This window comes from Chlamydotis macqueenii, chromosome 26, assembly GCF_036417535.1.
Source record: "Chlamydotis macqueenii isolate bChlMac1 chromosome 26, bChlMac1.mat, whole genome shotgun sequence".
Lineage (NCBI taxonomy): Eukaryota > Metazoa > Chordata > Aves > Otidiformes > Otididae > Chlamydotis > Chlamydotis macqueenii.
Window position 1 is genome coordinate 5,136,635 of NC_141581.1, and position 22,663 is coordinate 5,159,297.

The 22,663-nt window shown below is 46.9% G+C and overlaps 1 long non-coding RNA gene across 1 annotated transcript; it reads right to left on the minus strand.

Annotated features, from left to right (window-relative positions):
- Positions 1–11: 11 nt before the first annotated feature.
- On the minus strand, positions 12–16,490 carry LOC147597581 (uncharacterized). Its single transcript, XR_015261196.1, has 3 exons — positions 16,372–16,490; positions 9,615–11,964; positions 12–1,068 (listed from the first exon to the last, which is right to left on the minus strand). It is a non-coding gene; the product is annotated as an uncharacterized LOC147597581 (long non-coding RNA).
- Between the last annotated feature and the right edge of the window lie 6,173 nt (positions 16,491–22,663).

Genomic DNA, 22,663 nt, shown 5'->3' on the forward strand with positions numbered 1-22,663 from the left:
TTTCCCCCCCCCCCCCCCCCCCACTTGATTACCTCTCAAGAAAACTGGTTGTCTTGATAAAAGAAGCCAGAACACACCTTCCAATCAAATAAAATGGGTGCATTAGAGAACGTTCATTCCACCTCTGTCTTCCAGCTGGAGTGGGGTCTTTTGTTGGTTTTCTTTTCGGTATTGCTACTCTTCCTTCCTTGTTTCCATCCTTTTATGCCTGTATACTGTTCGGACTGCTTGTATTTGCTTCCCAACTCTAATCTGAGCTGGTTTTGTCTATAAACCATTCTCACACATAACGAGAGACGATAAGACTTCACCCATAATGAGTTTGTCTCGGGTTAAGAGGCTGCACCTGTTTATTTCCGAATTTATATTTTGCGACAAGAAATGGGCTAAACCTTGGCACCTCTGTCTTCATCTTGTGCCAAATGCAGTGTGTTGCAATTCGTTCACTGCTTTTTTTTTTTTTTTTTTTCTTCCCCCCCTCTGTGGTTGGCACCCACTGCTGTTTGTAATTTCAGCAGCCCTGGCACGGCGAGGGTTGATGGCCTTGCAGAAAATAGCATGAGAGAGCAAAGTTAAGGAACAATGTCAATAATCTTAATTGCTATGGTAATTAATTATACAACAATGTCATTTATGCTACAGGATAAGTTGTGCTGAAATCATGAACGATCGTAAACCTTTTTTTTTCTGCTGAATTTTGTGTAATGCGGAGTGTCAGACCAGTCATGCCCTTCCTACGCGCAGATAAAACTCTAGTAGTTACGGCACGTTGTCTTGACTCAGCGTTTATGAAAGCACAGTTAGTCACATCTCTCGCCCTACTCAGATGCAGGAGGTTCCCTTTTGTAGTTATTTCACTTTGTCATTAGCGCATTGGTTAAAACTTTGGGTCCCTCTCTATTTCTTCCCTTCCTGGGGCTGTGATCTGAGCAGCAACCTTGATCTCGTTGGCTCTGGCAGCGCAGGGGCTGTGTGCAGACCGCGGCCAGCTCTGGGTGTGGGCTCTTCACGACGTGACCATCGCTCCGGGCAGCAGCGCGTCCCACTCTGTTCCTTGCGCACTGGTTCCTAACCGGAAAAACGTAATGTGTTTTTAAAGACAGGGCTTCTAGCTAAACTGGTTCTATGTGTGTTCCCCTGAAAATGAAGGATTCTTGTTTTATTAGGACGCGTTCTGGGCTAAGTTCCCGGGAACTTGGTGCAAACAGCCATCTGAAATTGAGATCATCAATAGTCCCACAAAAGCAATGGCATTGCACAGGAACGTTAAAGCCGCTCTGCTGCTCTGTGGTTGTTGGCAGGCTGGTTGAACCAGAGGATTTGGATAATATTGAGTTTAATATCAGAAATTACGCCCAGCTTAACCTTCTGACCTCTCTCTCCTTCCACTTCTTCCCCCTTCAAGCTGCCAGCTTTTCTTTACGCTCGTTCTGGTCTCGCCGGCTGCCCTGGCCGTTGCGGCATTGTGCTGATGCAACTTGGTTGTGCCGTAGGTGGAATTACTCTGGGCTATTCTCAAAAAATTACAGACCAAAACTGGAGCCTCCAAGTTCATTTGCAGGCTGATGGTCAAATAAATAAGCAGAAACAGGCCTGAATCAAATGATCGGCAACGTGAAGAACAAGATGCTCCCAAAGTCAGCGTGCTGGGCTACAGCCTGTTCTGGAGAAAGTTTTGTAGGCTTAGTTCAAATCTTGGCTGCGGGTTTGTACCTTGGATCAAAGTTTTGTTGCAGGCCCTTCTCCAATATAAAGCAAAGAAACGTAAAACAACAAATATCTAGTGAAATCCAAACACAAGCTGCTCTATGTTATGCTACAAAAATGAATGAACTCTGCCTCCCACCCTCTCCCACTGTGGCTTGCTGTGAATAAGCGCTGCTCAAAGGAAACGCTCGCAAGAAGTTCTGCCTCTTTCCAGCAGGAATAACAACTGAGCAAGGGAAAACACTGACTAGTTCTGTCGCTGCTCTTCCAGTTGGGCAGGTGTAGGTGAAGCACCACTTGGTCTTTTAAGCAGCATTGAAAGGACTTGCCCTTGGCACAGAACTGAAGCCCAAATAATAAATTATAAGGCTTTTAAAATGTTTTTCTATTCAGTTAAGGAAAACTCTCTTCTGTCTTTCATAAGGAGCAGCCTATACCTCATTTGAGGCTTGCTTAGACCGTCTGAAGCAGCATGGTTGTTGCACCATGAATTTTGAAGGACAGAAGAATATCTAGGGAAATCAAGCATAGATTTCTCATTATGAATCTTTAAGCCCCTGGGTTCCAAGTCATTGATGTGCACGGGTTGCACTGCTGGGAAACCTCGTGTGGAGCCTTATGCTTCAAATTAGAGAAGAGGACAAATCTCATTCCAGGTTTTTCCACTTTGAGCCTTGGTTAAAGAGCTCGTAGGAGCTGCGGGTTCCTGCCCGTGTTCTGGTGAGTGTAACCGTGCTCCCGCAGGGAATGAGGGATCTGAGAATCCTACAAATCCAGGAGCGAGCAGAGGTGCTGGGTTTCTTGTCGTGTCCTGATTTAGGTTTTGCCGTGAGGGCTTTGTGAGTGGGCTGGCAAATACCCACTGGGTGCTGGGTAGGAGAGCTCAACTGCGCTGTGACATAGGCAGTTAACAGGTGATACAACACCCAAATCCAGCTGTGCTTTTGTATTTTCCTTAAAGCTCCTGGAGTTCTGCGTACCGGTGACTGCTGTGGTCTGGCCAAGGAGAAGTGACAAGGCTACCCAGACAGGAAGAGTTTGAAGAAACTGCAGTGTCAAAGTTGGAGAAAAGGTTTGGGGGCTACGAAGGAGGTCTGTTTAGAAATGCCCACCTTATAAACAAATGAAATCTGCTTTTTAACCTTCAAACATGAAAAAAGTGTCTGTCAAGTTGAAAAGGAACATGTTTCAAACTGACAAAAGAAGATATTACGGTGTAAAATTCCACTTTTCGCTGTGTTTGTTTAGAAAAGGACGTACCAGTCAGCCCTGCCCCGTGCCAGCGGTAGGAACCCTTTACTACCAGCGCGGAGCTCTCGTCTGCGTTCCAGCCACCTCTAATTCCTCCCCGGCCATCGCGAGCGCACGGCTGCAGAACGAGTGTTTATTTTCCTTCTTGCTTATTTATTAAAACAAAAGCACAAGACAGAGCGCTTCTACGTGTTGTGAACGCCACAATTGTTAAAGTTTCCGCGAGGTCACGAGGGTCCCAGATAACATTAGCAGCTAAGTGCTATGTTGTCCTTTTGTCTTATCAACAGGAAACATCTTTACCAGCACAGGAACTACAGCTTTGTAATTGGCCTGGCGCAAGAACATGACAGTATTTTCTCATCCTATCAGGACTCGGATATTTTGGGAGCTGGTATATAAAGCTCGCGGCACACAGTGTCTTTCGGACATCGGGAACAGGTTCATGGCAGAAGTCGGTCTGCTTTGCTATTTTAGTAGTTGCTATAGTTGCAACATGAACGATTTTTTCTTGCCCGGCATGGTTCAGGGCGGTATTTCATTACAGCTCATGTGTATATTTATATTATTCAAGCGCAGATGGACATATTTAAAGTAATTAATGTGGTGATATAAGTCTTGTAAAGCAGCCTTTAGCAAATAAACAAGGAATCCGTAACTCATTTCAACGCAGGCCTTGTGTAGCGTTCATTAAATGCTCGCAGACTTCAACGGTGCGGGACTGAGCTCTACCCAAGCAAATTTGGGATCACTAGATGATAAAATGTCGTGTTTGGGCTCTGCAATAAGAAGCGTTCTGCGTGCTGAGTGATCTGTGTGTTGAAAGGAGCAGCCCTTCTGCCTCATGTCCAGCAACCTCCAGCACGAGAATGAGCTCAGAGCAAACAGCGTTTAAACGGAGCCATGAAGAGCTGAGCTGGAGGGTGGCCAACACTGCAATTAATATGCTGTCCAGAATTACACCACTCGCTGATTATTGCAGCCCTCACTCCGACCATTTGATAAAGCCGGAGTGGTTTTTTCCACAGCTGCCATCAGGCTTTTGATCCAAAGTAGCTCCCATCTGAGTGACTCCTGAGGAGGAAAAAACGACGGCAACAAACCCCAAAATTTGTCCTAAAAGGTGTATAAGGAGAAATTCTGATACTGGGAGTTTGTTTTAATCCTTCAGAATAAGCAGTGCTCCCCACTGCACTGCACAGTCCATGGCTGCTTTATAGAGTTCCCAAAGTCACATTTTCTAACTTCCACTCTGATCACAATTTTTCTTAAACGGCCCTTAGCTTCAGCCATCAACGTAATTTCCACACGGCAAATTCTTCTGCAGAGACGGGCGACAGGATCGCTTTGCTATCGATAAACCTGACGTCTGCCGTGAGGAAGGTCAGGATTTTGTGTTTCTTTTTATTCTCTAACACAAAAGGAAAACCTCCGCGGTTTGCAGGCTCGTGTCAGTGCTCAGCTGGGCGCACGGGCTGCGTCTGGCACGGGGCAGCGTCCCTCTCCGACGCCCATCCCTGTCCCCAGTGTCCTGACGGCTCCGGGCAAAGCCAGAGCCAGGGAGCTGGGTCACTCGGTGAAATTCCGTCCCCAAACTTTTCCCCGTGTATTGTGTCAAATGCCAAAAATACCAGGGGCTGATGACACAGGAGTTATTTCAGAGGAACTGACACCCTGCACAGATGGGCGCTGTAAGAGCTTTTTTCCTCCCTCTTGCTCACTCTTGCCACGTGCCGGCGGAGGTGCCGGGAAAGGAGGCAACGTTTGGGTTCCTACCTCAAGGTTTGAGTAAGCGGGCTCTCCGAGGCGGTGGCGGTGAAGCAGCTTTCTTTTTGCCAAGCACTCTTTTGTGACAGGATAGCCGGAGGGGTTTAGATTAATGAAGTGAAATTCTTTTGTAAGCAAACACAATATTTTTTTTTTTTTTTTCATTGGAGTAGGAACATGACTTCAGCAGAGAAAAGAAACAGCAGCTGCAACGGCTGGAAGGTACAGCTAAGGAAAGTCAAGTCAGAAAATAAGTGTTTGCTTCCAGCTGAGAGTGTGTGTGTGTCTGTGTGCGTGTATTTGCTGCTGGAAGAATTGCTGCAGAGGTCCTTACGTGAAGATGGGGACACCTCCCCCAAAAGCTGCACCTTCTCCAACAGCTGCCGTCCCAGGACAGCTCCATGGGGATGGCGTGGACGCCGCGCAGTGCATGCCATCACAGGTGATGCCGTGAAGGACCACAGCGGTCCCTCGCCTCCAAAACTTCGCAGTAAGCCTTCCTAGAGGTTTTATTTCCCCTGCTGCCCTCATCAAAGCTCCTGCCCTCGCAACAAGCCGCACACCTCCACACTCAGTTTAAATTTCCTGCAGGTACCATGGGACGTCCCCGGCTGCGAGCGGGGCGCCGCACGCTGAGTCAACCCGCCGCTGTGCCGAGGGAGGCTGGTGCCCGGGTGCCTCCGTGGGCAGCCGGCGGCAGGATTACATCTGCTCTCGGAGAACTTCTCACCCACGTTTCCTGCATGAATCCTGGGTGAGAGTGGCGGGCGGGCGAGGGCACGGGGGAAGCCAGCGGCGTGGGAAGGCATGACAGCGCATGGTATGTCCTGTCCTGCCTGGTTGGGCAGCTGGTACCAAAAACGTCCTGTTCCCTGCCCTCTGTCCACATACACGGCCCGTTGCTGGAAATTCTGCCTCTTTTTAGGACTAAGCACCAGGTATTTGCCACTTTCCCCTCCACGACGTTGCTTACCCTTCCCGTTGCCATACGGGTTAGAAGCTGTTGGCTTCGTGCTTGTGTGGGGGACACCGGCCTCACATCTCCTGGCTTCTGATCATCTCCTCTCCCCATACCCACAGAGCGAGAGGGAATATAAATGTTCCAGCTGCTTTTCCCTGCATCCCTAGTGCAGCTCCAAAGGGAGGCTCTCCGTGTGCCTTTTTACGGTCCAGCACGGAATCGTGCCCCGTGCTGGCTCCCATCAGCCACAGCCTTCAGGTCAGAGCCATCAAAAAGCTCCATAAGCAGAGGGAAGGTTTCCAGACCGTACTGTGGCTACGGGGCCGTCTCAGGGCACAGGAGGGATTAGCAGGTGCCAGTCATAACAGATTTCCTTCGAGATCTTATTCCTGGCGGTGCGAGCGCTGCTCTCCGAGGCTGCCCAGCGCTGCAGCAGAGGTTATCGGCACAGCAGGGCACTGCACCAAGCCCCTGTCCTACAAAGCAGAGCTTGAAGGAGTTGGGACAAACCTGCTGGAGCCTGGGGAGCGGGGCACGGCCACGCTGTGCCGAGCAAAGGTTTGCGTTTTGGTGGAGCCTGGCAAGAGCGGTTGCTGTTAACTGGAGTTACCAGCGTTGTGGCAGTGCTTTCTACGAAGGAAACGCAACTACAGCTGCACTTTGCTCACGAGAAGGGTGAGGCACCCTCTTCAGATTTAGCAAACCCAACCTTCTGCAGGGCTTTGAGAGGCTGCAAAGCACAGAGTTTGTAGCACCCTCAGGGTGGCGAGGCGTCTGGGGCTGCAAGCCTTGGCCTCTTTTTTTTTTTTTTTTTTTTGGTGGCTCTGTCACCGCTTTTGTCTTGGTCTGCATCGGGGAAGGACAGTTGCAGCTCATTCCCACGGGCCTGCAAAGCAGCAACGAAAGAAATTGGAAAAGTTCCTCAGAGAAAGGCAGAGAACTGTTGCTGTTGGTGTGGCTGAAAGCGAAAAGCCTGAAGCCGCCTTTGGTCCGTGTGGGGAGGGGACCATCTTCTTGTTTCTCTGGTACTCTTGAAAAGAAACAACCAGCTGCTTCCCATTTCCTGGGCTACCCGGCCCGGTGGCTTCAGCAGGGAGCAGGGGCTGGCCCGTGTCGCTGGGGCATCGGTGGCACCGCTCAGCAAGAGCAGCGAGCACAGCAGTGGGAAAATGTCCTTAATATTAATTTCTATTAAAAAAAAAAAAATCTCCAGCTTGTTTTAAACTGGTTTGACTTTTTAAGCCTACGTTAGAATGAAAGCAATTTCCCATTCCCATTCCCATGCTGGGGCGTCGAACCTCTGCAGTAACAAAGAGCTGGCGCTGAGCACGGGGCAAAGGAGAACGAACCTTTTCTATTATTCTGCAGAAAAATACACTCCTAGAGCCCTCTGTAAAAATACCTTTGGGCAAAACAGATTATTTTGACTTTGGGCAACATCATTCACGAAACGCTACGCCGCAAGTTTGGTCTGAAGGAAACCACACGCAATTTGACTCTTTATCTCGTATCGGCGGCGGAGAGCTCGGTGCGGTTACAGTTCTCCTCATTTCTGAGAAGAGAGGATCATATTTAATCATTGTGTCAGTTGGCACAAACACCGTGTTTGTAGTGAAATGCTAAAAAACAGCGCGTTTATCTTTCCCTCGATCAAGATCCGTACGATAGAAGCTCTTAACGTTAGAACTCATCAGTGATGAGACATCTGAAGGGCTCAGCTACCCGGCTTGTTTACTGTCGCTTATTTTAAAGAATGGGCTGACCTCTCCTGCCTAATATAAAAAATGCGATATCAGTAATCTCCACCCTAGGGCATGCGTTCCTTGGCAGACTTGCTTTGGCTCTGAGATATTGTTCCTGGGCTTTTTTGGGGGGGGATGATGATGAGTAACTTGCTTCGCGGAGCAGCACATTTCAAAACCCAATGGCAGGTGTTGACTCGTAGCACGTCCTTACCAGCTGCACGAGCAGAGGAGCCAAGAGCAATTTGGAAGGGAGAAGGAGATTCGGAAGCCCGGGGAGAGCACTGCGATTCCCCATCTGACCCACGCCAGAAGGAACGGAGAATTTCACCCGCCGGTTCCTGCAGTGAGCCTGGCACGTCTGCGTGGAGCGCTGCAAATCTCGGGGATGCTCTTGCGTACGGCGATACGACGTCACCCGCTGCCGAAACGGCCCTGGTATCGACCTGCCCTGGTCCGTGTCGGTTTATTGGCGCTGACTTCTGCAGTGGTATGGAGCAGCCCCAAGCACGGGAGAGCCTCCCCTGCACCACAGAGTGACCAAGCACCATTGAGAAAAGTCAGTCCTTGCCCCAGAGAGCTCCCTTATCCTTCACTCATAAATCCAGGTGGGTGTTAATCGCTTCTGTACGGCCGGCATCCGTACGATACCCACCTGGCACAGATGTGTCAGTGATAGCAAAGGCTGAGCGCTCAAGGAGAGAGGCAGTGCCATTGGTGAGATGCAATGAGTTTTGTGTGTGCTCAGGATGCAGTTCCAAAAATGACAGTAAGTTTGAAGAATTGCTTTTCTAAAGGAAAGGCCATTTGACTTCTCAGAAAACCAAACAAGAGGGACAGGGGTGTCGTGTCCTTCTCCAGCAGCGTCCGTTGGCTCCAGAGGAAAAGAGGAGGGCCACTGACAGTGCCACCGAGTCATGCTGTGCCAGCTCAGCCCCTGCATCGGGAGCTGTACAGCAGCTCGCGCTGTGTGGGTCCATTGCTCTCGTAGAGGTTTGAGTTTCAGTGGTTTCTAACGACGTGTTCAGTTGATACGAAATTGTGGAGGAGTTGAAAACTCAGTTGTGCTTTTGGCAAAAGCCAAGCCAAGCGACAAGCCCATCCCCCAGGCAGCCCTTAGCCTGCACCCTGTCCCTCAAACGAGCCATCACCCCCCGAAGGCGCCTGTTCTCCTCCTGCCGCCGACAGCCCGTCGCTGCGCCAATGCCACGGTCACGGTCTGCAGGACCATCCCTCTGCAGAAGCATCTGGGATGACAAACTGAGCTGCTCCTCTGCTGTCACATTCCCCTCGCTCCGGAAGCGCTGGCACACGGCCGAAGGCGGCGGCAGTGGCAGGATGGACAAGGCACTGTCGGCATCGCGTCGCTAGCAACCCCTCCCCACCACGTCTGAGCTCACAGCGTCACAGGAGGGATGGGCTGGCTCACCAGCAAAAAAAAAAAACAAACCCCAGTCACAAAAATCCCACCCAGATGAACCCAGGATAGGACAGCTTGTGAGATTTAGAGTGGTGGGGTAACCCCAGGAGCCTTGCGCTTTGTTCTCCCACCTTTTCCAGGCTGGAGCCCTCAACGGGCTTTCCTGGGAGGGTTAACTGGGGCGTGCTTGCTTTGTGCCGTTTGGTATTGGGCTAGTGAGAGGTTCTGTTGTATTTATACACGATATGCATTTATACATACAGCAAGGGGGTTGGTGGGCCCCCCCCCAAATATGTTGAAACATTTAAATCCAAAACCCTACACTATTGGCTAAAGAGCTGCTTTTGTACAGAGGTCTCTGTATAGTCAAGAGCCCTTCTCCTATCGTGGTCTTCCTCCAGTGCACCTCTCAGGTAAAATCATGAGGGTCACGTACACACAGCCCTATGTACGTGTGTGTGTGCAGACGCATGTAAATATCGATTCTATAGAGCTGGTTTATATATGTTCTACGTATAAAACCAGATATAATTTAACCAGAATGCAATGACTTAAGTGTGCTTGCTCTAAAAGTGAAATACCAATAAAAGATGAGTTACAATGCTGTAAATCTCTATCAGTCAGGAAATTGGACCTTTGCTCATAACAACTGCAGCACCTCGTACTTGCTGTCCACCACAGTATTCTAGCAGAAAGCTAAAAAACCACCAAACCAACCTGAGTCCAGCACAGCGCTGCTCACACGAGGGAAACAACTTTCACTTACTTGGCGGCTGCGAGGGAGCAGGTGTGCGGCGAGCAGCCGGCCGAGCCGGAGCCGAGTTTCATGGCTTGCCTCTTGGGGAAACGGAAGCAGAGATGCACACACGTCGCAATTCCACTGGCTGGCTGGCATTTCGCTGTAACCTGGAAGCTTTTTCTCTCTCTGGAGGCTTTGGTGTCTCCTGTCTCGGTGCGTCTCGGAAGGAGGGAGCTGGAGGTCCCGTTAGCGTAAATGGAGAGCTAATGCTCGTAGGGTTGAGTTAATACTTTGACATTATGTTGATTGAACCCAGGTACAAGTCCTAAAGACAAAGCCATACATCCTGAAACATGAAAACCGCTTTATTTCGTCTGTCATCCTCTTCCGAAGTATTCTGAGCATCTTAGAAAGGCTTCAGCTTCCTTGGCCGTGGCCATATGAACTGGATTGCCAAAGGAGCATCTGCAAAGATCCAGGACAAACCTACCCCAGGAAAAGTCATTGCTGTGCTGCAGCCCTCAGCTGAGAACCCAGGCAAAGGGCAGCTCGCACAAACGTCGGTCGGGAGGAAAAAAGGAAAGAAAAACACAACTTGGGGGGAGGAGGGGGTTGGCGAAACACACCTCTTGAAGTTTTTCCTGCAGGTGGCTTCAGTTTCAAAGGCACTTGTGCACTTTACGACAGAGTATGTGGCTGTCCACAGCCCCTTGAGGTTTACTGAGCGACTGCTGGGCTGCTGGAGCCGATGGCAGGGCTTTATGCTGACACGTGGCGGACAGAACCGGCAGCTCGGCGGCCTGCACAACAGCCCAGGTGGATCCAACGGCAGCGTCGGGATGAGCAAGGAAAGCAACAACAGCAGCTTCGGCCTTCGAAATGCCAGCTTACAGCACGAAAGCAGTGAAAAATAATTCTTCACTAACTTCTTGTTTAGGAAAAAAAAAGCAGCCCACTTCCTTTAATGACATAGTAGCTGACAGTGGTGCTTTTATGGCTCTGTCATAGCCAGGGATGAATCACTGGATGGAAGCCCAGGGACAGGCTGTTCCTATCTAAAGGTTCCCATCCCAGAGGGTCACTGTCACCCGGAACAAGGTGCTGCTCTTGCTCTCTTTCATGTCATCGGCATCGGCGATTCAGCTGCTCCGAACCCTGGCAGGGCTGACCACCGAGACAAACCCAGAGGTCTGTGTGTCACCAGCGCAGCCATGGACGACGGCAGCTCCATCCCAGACCTGGCTTTGGGCTCTCGCCACCCTCACTGCCAGCGTTACGGCCGTGCCACCACTGCCACCGCTCGTGCTCCCCACCATGGCCAGCCAAGGTGTCTCTGGAGCTTATCAGGCTCCTCTTCCATTGTGTTCCCTCCTAATGCAGTTCATATGCAGACATTTCCCTTCGCAGGCATCCGTTCTTTCCAAATTCCTTACATTTTGGATTCTATATCCCTGGTTTTGATCTTTTGCAGTAAAAAAATGCTTTCATTTGAAGCTTCATAGTGAGGGCTCAGTGCATCTGCCAGAGCTCCTGGCACCGTTAGTGTCCTGCAGGAGCAATTACTTTCCAGTGAGTCTCTAAAATTGCTTATTTACTTTCACTTGTATGCCAAAAATACTTTAAAATCAGGACAGTTTTTTCCAGTTACACAATCACCAGAAATATCTTGAATCCATACACTTCCACTGCGGTTCAATAGTCAACCTGAAAATAGTCAAAACCGTTTCTAAAGTACGTAAAAAGCGTTCTCTCCCAGAACCAAGGCTTCAGAAGCTCCAGGCGGCCAAGTCAACGAAGGCTACAAAGCAAAAGCATCCCCCCTCTTTCAGAACGACGCGGGGAAAAGCGGCAGCGAAGGCACGGGCAGCCAGGCTCTGCTGCTCCTCAGCAGCTTCCTGAGCGGAATTATCGCAGCCAGCCGCTTCTAGAAAGTCCTTTCATGTCTTTTCATGTCGGGTTTATTTACTGCTCTTGGCAAAACAAAGCGACCGTTGATTTCTGACGAGCCGTGAGATTTAGGATATTTTTCCATTAGAGCTTTTCAATTACTTGTAGTTAATTTAGAACATTGCTGTGGGACAGTAGCTGCTCCTACCCCTTCGGATTTATCAAAAGCACCGATAAAACTCAGGTTTTGGCAATCCCAGTTGAAGTATCAGACCCTCTCCCCTCCCTGTCTTGAGGCCACAGGTAACAAAATGGGCAACGATCTTCTCAAGATCTCAAAGCACTTTGCAGTTTGAGGGCTCCGGTTGTTTTCCTTACTCATGCATATTTTAAATTCCCTTTTAAGTTTCAACGGTTTGCATGGGTGTAATTCACAGCAGACTGGGGCCTTACATATTTTGCATACCAACGAGTTATGTGAGTCCAATTTCTGAAAAAAAAAAAAAAAAAGAAAGAAAGATTATATGAGCATTATGATGCAGTTGAGGAGTAACTGGCTGGGGAAAAAAAAAAATTACAACAAAACCAGAAGGATTGACTTTGTAATTTTAAGCGCATGTTCACAAATGAAAGCAAGCATTGTGTCCACCAACAATGACCAGAACAGAATCAGCCTTTCTCCAAACCCGCTGAAGAACCATGGTCTTAATTTGTAGGTTTAAGTTACTAGCACTCTTTTATATATATAAATATATATATATATATATATAAGCCATCTAGACTTTAAATGATATTGCAAAAGTAGAAATAGCATGATAAACCTTCAAAGCAGAAATAAAAAAGAACCTGTGTTTTAACTTAGCGTGGAGTATTTATACAGCCGGCACCGTTTAGTCCGGCATGTTTGAATGAGTGCAAGTCTGTGGTCGCAGTTGTGTATAAAAATATTGTAGCCTGCTCCTGCTTTAGGAACTAAACTCCAGTTCCCAATAGCTCCCTCTGTAATTCTCTTTCCAAATAAAAGGAAGAACTATTCCTGGCTCGTAACGGTGTATTTCTGTGGCTTCTTGAACTATAATGAAGGCAGTCTGGAATGTTAAAAATTACATACTCCGTGCCAGCTCTTTACCCACGGTAATTTAGGCTTTAAATGTTTTGAAGTTTACATTTTCAGTCTGTTATTGTACAACTTTTTAATTAAAATGTTGCTGTAGTCCAGATCACTAATGCTCCTTGCTCAAAGATCCATTAACATCTATCTTAAAACCACTACTTAGGGAGTTTGATAATTTTGGTATCGAGGGCTAAGGCCATCTGCTTGGAAAATCATTTGGTTTTTATTTGGCTCCTTCTAATTGTAGAAATTCAAAGACATCTTTGATAGCCACTGGACTCCAACAACGGAAACATCAGTTCTCTTTCCGTAAATGCTTCAGTGCGCGTCTCTACTGTAGACTAAATCTTGGTGCGGCTCAAGATATGATCTGCCAAGCTTGTAGCTGATGAATCAGGTTTGGATTTTCCCTGTGCGCTGTAGAGACAAGATGTACCATTGATGCTCGTTATCATCTCAGTGTTTTCCCATTGAAATGCTACTAAATAAATCAGAAAAATGTGACAAGCTCACTTGGGGCTTCTAGATGCCATCACAACCCAATAACAGCTATTCTTAGGATTAATAGCAGCCTGGACTCTTCTTACGATGAGCTGTAGCAGAGTCTGTAGACATTTATGCCCAAAATACACCTTCACATCTACATCCTATGTACAGCGGGAATTTAGTCCAGTGCCAGCGAGAGACACAAAATCTCTCAAGTCCCTCAGTGAGGGATTTTTTGGGGGGAGTCGGGGGCAGGGATGAGTGGCCCTCCTAAAGGCAGTGTCAGCGCTTGCCCAGTTTTTGAAGGAGATTCCCTCAAGGATGGAAACATCTCAGCTGGCTCTAGGAGCAAGCCAGCAGAACAGCAACAGCTTCGTGCTAACTCTGTCCATTGAAGGGGAAGTCAGAGCCTTGCAGCTGAAACAGCTGTGTGCTTCCTTGTGCTAAATAACTCACAAGTTCATTACATTTCGCCCAGGTTTAGATTCCTCTTTGGTTGGAGGCACTTGAATACACACCGCACGTGCGTGCGTGTGCATAAACATACACGTACCTCTCCACGGGACAGTGTTTCAGTCCCGAGACATCGCCTAGCTCACAGCGGCAATCTTGTAAGTCCTCTACCTGAAGCAGGTCTGCTCCCTCTGAGAACTCATTAAAACCTGTTGGACCCCATAGCAGGAGGACCCCAAAATGTGGGAGCAGACACAGAGTCTGCAGTCCAGGAACGCGGCTTTCTAACGGGGGGAAGCACCCGGTGCGCCCTGAGTCTGTGTAATGCGCAATTCTGCAGCTATTATTCTATTAACATTTACAAATTATGGTACAATCGTAACAATTTCGAGCAGAGCATCCATGGGATTTTTATGCAGCTCCCTCCACGCAGTGTAAATGACCCCTAAGAACTTAGAGAAACCTCTGGGCTGCTCTAAGAAAAGAAACAAAACCCCAAGCCCACAGTCGGTCAGCCCAAAGGTACACTGAAAAATACAGCGGACATCCTTAGTCTCTGACCGTGTTGCCTGCGGAGGCTTCAGACCTTGACTTTTCTCACCCGACACCTTGATATTCTGCAGCTGGAGAAGCAAACCCCTCCGACATATCAATTCGAATGAGCTCTCTTCGTATCCACTGCGTGCTTTCATCCGCAGCGCATCTCCTGCTGTGACACGGAATTCTGCACCATACCTTATTTTTAGCTATGAATTTTGTTTTTCAGGTGTAAGTAAAACGAGGTGTTATTATTTCCACATAATCAAGGCAAAAACAGTTTCACTTTCTTTGAAGCTTTTTATCTCCCTACAACTGGATCTGAATCTCTGACTTCATCACCACAACCCCAGAGCCATAACCACAAGGCCACATGGTCCCAGAGCTGTTTTTGGAGGTGGTAGTGATGTGAGTTATTTTAGAAGCTGCTAGCTATAAATTTCAGTTATATTTGAAGGAGGGTAAGTTAGCTTTGAAAGCCCTTGGTGAGTCTGTCCTTCAGCGGCTGGTGGGCAATTACCGAGGCCACTGGCAAGAGCGCGAATGGAAGGCTGGCCTGCAGTTTCTACCAGAAACCACCAAGTACAAACAAACAGCAATTGTGAACGACAGTTAAACTAATTGTCCTTGTTGGTATTGCTGTCCCAAGACGGGCCGTGACGCAGAAAGGCAATCTGCACAAAGCCAGGTTTTCATTACGGTGAGCTCCAAATAGCATCAAAACAAGTCCATTTTAGAGCGCTCGGCTGCGTGTGATAAATGCAACCCAGCCACCTTGAGTCTTTTTTAAAAAGGCTTCACCCTGACCCCTCAGTTCACGACGCATTTTTGCACTCTTGGTTTCCTGCCCGAAAATAAACGTGAATCTGCTGTTGCATACCACTTGTTCCATAAACTACACAGGCAACTGCTACGATTGTAACTACAAAACTCACACGTGCAAAAGAAAGATCGCCTGCCAAAACGATACCCTGCATTTGAAAGACTTGCTTGCCAGGGTTCATTCAAAGGAGGGTGCCCCTGGCACAAGCAAAGCCCAGTTTGGGGGTGGCAGGAGATAAAAGCCCCAAACAAGGTGCACACGAACAGCAGAATGAGTTGGCAAAAACTACAAAACGCCACATTCAGCCCTTTCACATCTAGAAACTGTTTACATTTTTCTGTTCTCATAAGAGTAATTTTCAACTGCAAAAGCTAACCACATCTGTGTGAAACGTAGATAACTTCGGGAGCAAAACGATTTCAATCAGAATAAGGGTCATCTGAGCGACGGTGGTAGTTAAGCGTTCAAGATTGTGCTTGATACACCCAGTTCAGCGTTTCATTGTCGCTGGTGTAGCAAAGCACAGCGGCCTGAGCAGCGTTCTCGAGCTCAGTAGAATAGACATTGATTTTACTCTCTTCCTTGTGATACAGATGAGCCTTCCTATTGGAGATACTCGCACACAGCAGCCAAGTGCCAAGGAAAGACGGAGGGACAAAAGGCTGCTGTCGTACAAAAAAAAAAGATGATCAGTCTAAAAACTAGAATTTATTTTTTCCTTTCTATAAGGCTTCACCTAGTGGTTCAGGGTGCGACTGGTGAGACTGAAGGACTGAAGAGTCATTTAAGGAGGAAAAAGAAAATAAGGGGGAATTCCACAAATCTGTAGGGCTGGAATAGCATTAACTGGCCATATCACCCCAGGGTGGGATGAATTCTCCATCGCTCTCTCCTTTAGAGCCTCACCATTCCTTAGCCTCCATGCTCAACCTGTGGATGATCAGAACTGAGGGGGAGAATAAACACACCTTCCTGCCCCGCTAGCAAGAAGGGCAGGCCAGGGAAATCCTCTTGTGCAGCGAACCTGCTCCCAACAACAACCATCCTCGTCCCGCCAGGGTCGGAGTTAAATACTGGTAGCAGAGGCCAGGCACCTGCTGTGGATGGTTCTTGTTCATGCCCAGGGCAATAAATAACCCTTAAGGTGATGATGACCCAGACAAAGATGAGACTACTGGAAATACTCCTAGAAAATCAGAAAATCACAGAAGGTTTATGTTCTGGAGTTCTCATCTACGATTCCCAGTCCTCATTATTGACACACACAAGAAGTCTCTTTATGGTAAGATTTCTTAGCATATTGTAAAATGTCAGCTCAGGAGAAAATAGCATTCTCAGCACCAAAGGTCACATCTATTCTGATACTTGAAAGCATTTTTGGAAGCAGGAGTCCCCTTGGAATTACAGTGAAAAGTCTGCAAGGAAAAATAAAACACGAAGGCCCTAAAACGCACGGGTAAAGGCACCGATAAAGCGCAGCTGACCTCTTCTGTCGTCTCTCAGGAAATTGGAAGGCAGTTGTGCCTGCTATAACTATTATTTAAGGGTTGAGGAATGGCAGCGTTTGGAGACTTGTGCTCAGCGCTGGACACAGGCCTTTTGCTGAAGAACTCACAACAGCCATTTTGTCCTGGTTTCCAGGAAGGAAAGGTTGCTCCTGGAGCCTAAGAAAACTGTCACAAAAATCTCAAAGGAAAAAGAAAAAAAAAAAAATAAAAAACCCCAAACAAACAAGGAAAACATTTCACTAGAACCCATCTTTGGAAAAATATAAAAATATTTTTCCATCCAGAGAAATAACTATAAATAATGTTGGAACTATTAAAAGGGTGAACGCAGAAAAAGGCTATTTACATAGGAGCATTTTGTGCCGTTTCAGTCTAATTTGTCACCGATGTAGGAGCCTCATACGTTAGCTGGAGGAAATCCAGCGCTTTCAAAGGTTTTCTGTCAAGGCTTGAAAAGTTGCCAGTTTTTTTAATGGAGCCGAGCAGTCTCAGGCCTGTTGTTCTCAGAGATTTTGCGAGCCAGGGCCGCATGTTAGCAGGAAACAGAGCCAAGTGGGCTTCCTGAGCGTCTGAGAGAGGAAACACTGTAATAAGCATGGAGGCTGTGGTTAAAAATAACTCTGGTATATAAAGGCTGCGCAGGATCCCCTCTCGCTCATACGCGCCGCTGCCTCTTGGCTGGCTGCTTCGCGCTGATTTCATGTGAATGGGACGCTTTGCCATCTCATCGGAGCAGGTGGTTTTTAAGCAGAAGACGACAGAAAAACAGCCGGCGAAGAAGCCGCGCGCAAGATCGCTCTTGTTTTGCACTTTTTCAGTAAGCCGGAGCCCAGGCTTTATTTCAAGAGCGCCGGCGGGCTGAGCTGAGCTGTAGCTACGGACGTAGTGTTTCGGTATCTAACTTTAGGCTGAAGTAAAAGTTATGTTGAAAAATAACTCGGTTCTCTGTGATATGAAACTGAAAAAAAGGGAACAGGGTGAATCACGCAAGCTCTTGAGCAACAGAAGAAAGGGCCCCCTCCGATTGTCACCGCCGGGCCCAGCGCGGCCTGGACCACTTCTGCTACGGGAGCTTTAATCCCACCCTGTGCCCCCCCTGCCCGGCGTTGGCCAACTGGAGGAGCTAAATGTGGCAACCGCCAGCTGAAGGGGTTGGCCACCATCAATCAGGGTTTCGCAGTCCCCACGCTCTGGTTTCCCACCAAGCTGAAGGCTGCCTGCTTCTCCTCGCTGAATTAATTTTGCATAAAATTAGACCCATCTCTTTTCTCTCAAAGGCAGCGATTTTCCTTGCAAATCTGGGATTAGAAACACGCGGGTTCTTTGGCAAATTAAGGCACCCTTTTCCCTGCTGTAACCTGACACTAACATCCATACCGAGCTCCATTCTGAACACTTCTTTGTAGCCCACATCGTGCTGTAATTGGCAAAACACATTCTTCCCAGGCTTGTATTTTTATTGCAAACATTTCTTTGGCACTTTACGTGGCGAATGAAAAGAAAATTTCACAACTCGTCCTACAAAGTTGCATTGTGTTAGGCTGTCCCTTGAAAAAGCATTTTATTGCTCAAGAATAGCTGTAACCGTGCAAGGGATTTCAACAGCGTTATTCTCTTAAACTATAATTGCTGTATACGCTATAGCACCAAATATTAATAATTTTGATCAGTATCAACCCTGGCACTTAATTCCACCCTAGAGCTTCTTGTCAGCAATACGCGTGACGTTCCTTGAAGGCATAGCAGCTGAACAATTCGGAGTAAATTTTCAGGTGGATGAAAAAATAATTCTGTTTCTGAGTAGAAAGCATCTTCTACCAGACAAAAAGCACTGTTCCTAAGCTCAGATGCATCCAGGAATTTAAATATAGAAATATCCTAAGAGGTAGGCATTAATAGTTCAAGAAAAAAAAAAAACTAGTCACAACAATGGACATAAGTGTCTGGAAAAAAAAAGTCTGTCCCAAAATATCCCACTGGAGTTTCAAAGCATAATCATAATGATATAACTAATTGTGATCATGGAAAAAAATATATACCATGCTGAATACTTCAGTGATCTAAGCCTGAAAAGGCTTTCATGGCCCAGGAAGACAAATGAGATCAGCTGCTCTATACGTACGGCCCGTCATGCAAAGACGCCCGTCTTTCTCTGGCTGGCTAATCCACCGCACTGTGATTCATGCTTCCATGTATTCAAACAGGGAAAGTCATGCCAGGCAGCGAGCAATACCAATTAACAGTGTCACAGTTAATGAAATGCTTGCTCCAGTATTTCCCATTACTCAACTGCAGGACATATGACTAATAAATAATACAGGTGCAGCACAAAGAAGGTATTTCATAAACGAGAGCTGAACCCCACGTGTCGGGCACGCCAAACGAGGCTTTCCACCCTACTCCCTGTGTGAACTCCTACTTCGTGTGTTTGGTGAATAAACCTCCGCTTCTCAGATAAAAACATGAACTATAAAGATATTCTGCCTGTTAATGAGGGAAATAAACCCAAAGCCTTCCTCGCTTCTCAGTAATTCTCTGCTGGTGGCTGGTTTTAAGCTTTGTCCAGTCCTCTCTCCCCCTCCCCCTGGTAAAACCTACGAACTTCAAAGTGACAAAAAAGATGGCTGCGAAGGCGGCCATCTGCATCTGCCGTGCTGACTCAGACTGCAACAGATCTCACAAATCAAAAAAGAGAGAAAAGTGCAGCTGATTACTTCTTTGAAGTTCCCTCCAACAGAATTTTTTCCTGCAGTAATTAAACCCCAAACACAGTTCTCACTTCTGAAACCTGGGAACTTCGCGTGTCGTATAAGAGTACTAATTGTCCCGAGTGGACATGGGAGGTAAGGCATCGGTTTACTTTTTCTCCTGTCATCTCCAACCAATTATGGGAGCTCTTTCCTAAAACGCAGACCAGGGCAGACATGGAGTTTCCTCTTACTGGGCTCCTGACCTCGTGGAGGCTGTTACATGTTTGTGAAGAGCAACAGTCATTTTACTGAATGAATTTTTCTGACCTTGTGCTCCTATTATTCCACACCCTCACCGCCCGTTTCTTAAGCAGAGATTTGATTCTGCAATAAAAAGTATTTGCCAAGAGCTGAAATCTGCTAGTCATAATCCGTGGCTGGTAGTTCAAGTAGTTTCACCGATACAATTAAACAGGCATGCAGAGGTTTTGAAACTGTGGTATCATTTCACAGTGCTGCGAAACAAATAAAAGATCTCTCCAATGTGTTTTTAATTGACATCTGCAGTACGACATATGTGCATCCAGCACGCACATCAGTAAAAGCTGGCAGCAGCACAGCTACATACCTAATCAAAGCTGATAATTTAAAAGCTGGCATAAATTGCTTAGGTTAGAGTCTCCAAATCAAAAACGACAAAAAAATCATCTACAGCTGAATGCTCTCATTCCCCACACAGCAAACTCGAGGAATGATATATAATTACCTCGATTAAATTCATTAACTTAAAGCTGATTTTTTGCACGATTTACTGAACCATGAAAGTACCTTAATGATGGGAACAGTATTTTCTTGAGATTTCTGAGAAAGGTTTCCTTAGTTGACTTATTTATTGACATGGAATTGAAACTTCATTCTCCTCTGCATCCATGCTCTGCCTGGCTAAAGCGTGCCATGGCTGAAAGCATCTGTGCTTTATGTTTGCTCATCGTTACGAACCGAGCTAATAAGGCTTTCGCTAAAGCAAATTAAGATTGCCATCACAATGAATGGAAATGATAGGACTGTCAATAATCACGGCGAAAAAGCGGAAGTGCTAAGAAATATTTCTGTTCTCTCTTTGGGAAAAAGCCAGATGCTGCATTCAGATCCGACTATAGCGATGTTGAAATACTTTCCATTCCAGTAACCAAGGAGGATGTTAAAACAACTGCTACTCAACTCAGACAAGATTAAGTTGCCAGGTCCGAGTGAGGGTTTCGAAAGAACCAACTAAGGACATCTCCAGATGGTTCATGTTTATTATCAATCCATTTCGGAACAGCGGGGAAGCCCCAGGTGACTTGAAGAATGCTAATATTATGTCAATATTTTAGCAGAGTAAACAGAATGACCCAGATACGCTGGCAGTGTTACATAAACCTGGGCAAAAGACTGGAAGGACCTGATCCTTAAAAAGAATGATAAATAAAGAGGGTTTAGTTAATCACAATGGCTTTTAGCAGTGTTTTAAGGAAGGCAGCAGTGCTGATGCAATAAGGAAATCTCTGTGAGGGTTCGCCTCCGTGCAGTACAATTTTCGCAGCAAGAAACAAGAACACAACAAATCAATATGGTGTGCACACGCGAACTGGTCCAAACACAAGCTGATACATCTTGAAATCTAATTTAAATTTTAATCAAGCAGGTTTATTAGTTCTTGATCTTTTTTATCATCACTTACCATTCGACGTTGTTAACAATGACCTGGAAGAAAACAGAAGCTGTTACTGATAAAGTCCTAGGTGACAAAGATCAAGGAAGTGCAACATAATTTGAAGAACATGCCATTGTTTAAGAATTATTGTAACTGCTTCACTGCCCTGGCAGAAACAAACACCGTGCCCGGCCGTAAAGACAAGCTTCAGGCCATACTTCTAGGAACAAAAAATGCAAGCAGCTCTGCTTTTTGGCATAGGCAAAAATAGTTTCCTACTCAGTCCAACAGACAAAAAACTGGGGCAGAAAAATTCCTCTGCTGGAGACGGCCATTGTCAGGTGCCTCTTCTCCTGCTACCTTTTTGCGGGCTCTGCCTTACATCCCTGCAGCCCTAAATAAGCCCAGTTGTTCCAAGCACCTAATGATGCTTCCCAGCCCCACACCACAGCCTCCCAGGGCTCTGTTCCCCCTTCCAGTCTCCCCCCGCGCCCCGCGTGTTCTGCTTTCACTATTGCCATGAAATAAATTGAGTCCAAAAGCCTGGAGCCAGCCCCGGGTGCAGACCGTACGTATGTGGTGGTGGTGGTGGTACCCTTGAGTGGGTCACTGAGATGCGATGGAAGAGCTGGGGAGAGGAGGGCTGTCCTCACCAGGGAGATTCCAGGGCAACGCCGTGACGGAACGTGCGCAAGTGCAGTCCTTGGCTGAAGAGAGGTGATTCCTGTTCATCTGCCACTCCACCTTTCCAGTGCTCAGACCTCAAGAAATCTTTGGAAAACATGCACATAGTTCAAAGGAAAATCTCAGAAGATATTAAAGGAAAATATGTCATACTGAAAACTTCATGAGCCCCATCAGTTTATCAAAGAGATGGTTCACCTTTGGTTTTAAGTCCCTGAATGGGAACTAACTTGAGTCATAAAAGGTCTGGTCAAAAAGGTTCCTTTATCAAATTAATTCATGATATTACTTTAACCAGCCTACATTATTATATCAGTCTCCCCAAATGAAGACATGCCTCAAATTAAGACATACCTCTCTGACAAATACCCGTGTATTTCATTTTATGTGTTTACATCATTTTATCACCTTCCTTGAGAGCAGCCTCTAAAAAGTACTAACTTAGCATCTGCAGTTTAAATTAGCAAAAATAAAAATTGTACAGTCAGCACAGCTATGGCAATTTGAGATGCAGGCAGGGAAATCCTCCAGCAGGGCTTCTCCCGTGTAAGTATGAAGGGGTTGGTGACAGTGTTGCAGGTGCTGTGGTCTTGAACAGTGGTGCAGAGGTCTCACTCTCAGCTCGTGTACCCTGCTATTATTAGCTTGGGTGTAGGTGCAGTCAGGACTTTCTGTCCAGGATCCCATGAGAAAAGAGGGTTTTGTTGGTTTGCTGAGTTCTGCAGTGACTCAGAGGGCTCCAGCAGCCAGGTGACATGGGCATTCTCACCAACAGCCCCAGCTCTCTTTCTTCTCTTAACGTGTGGAATCCTGACTGCCATCCCTTAAAAAGTTCCTGTTGGTGTAAAAGCAACAACAGTGATCAGTAGCAACACCTAGAAAAATCAGCTTCGCCATAGAAAAATGGTCGAGCTGGTGTTTACTTTGGCTGGAAGACAAATCACACATCATTTAGCTCTCCCCTACCCGCAGCAGATTAACAAATACTTTCTAATCTCACATTCTTCACATTTATACACCAGTGGCATCGCTCCTGATCTACGCTGCCATAAGTGAGATCAGTGCCAGGGTCTTGGATTTAGATGTTTCAAACAAGCGTTGCACACAGCAAAGAGCCAGAAAATGTCAGCACAACGATCACGGACCAAGTGGAAGGTCATGGCAAAGTTGTGCTCAGTTTGTGCAGAACTAGTGACTC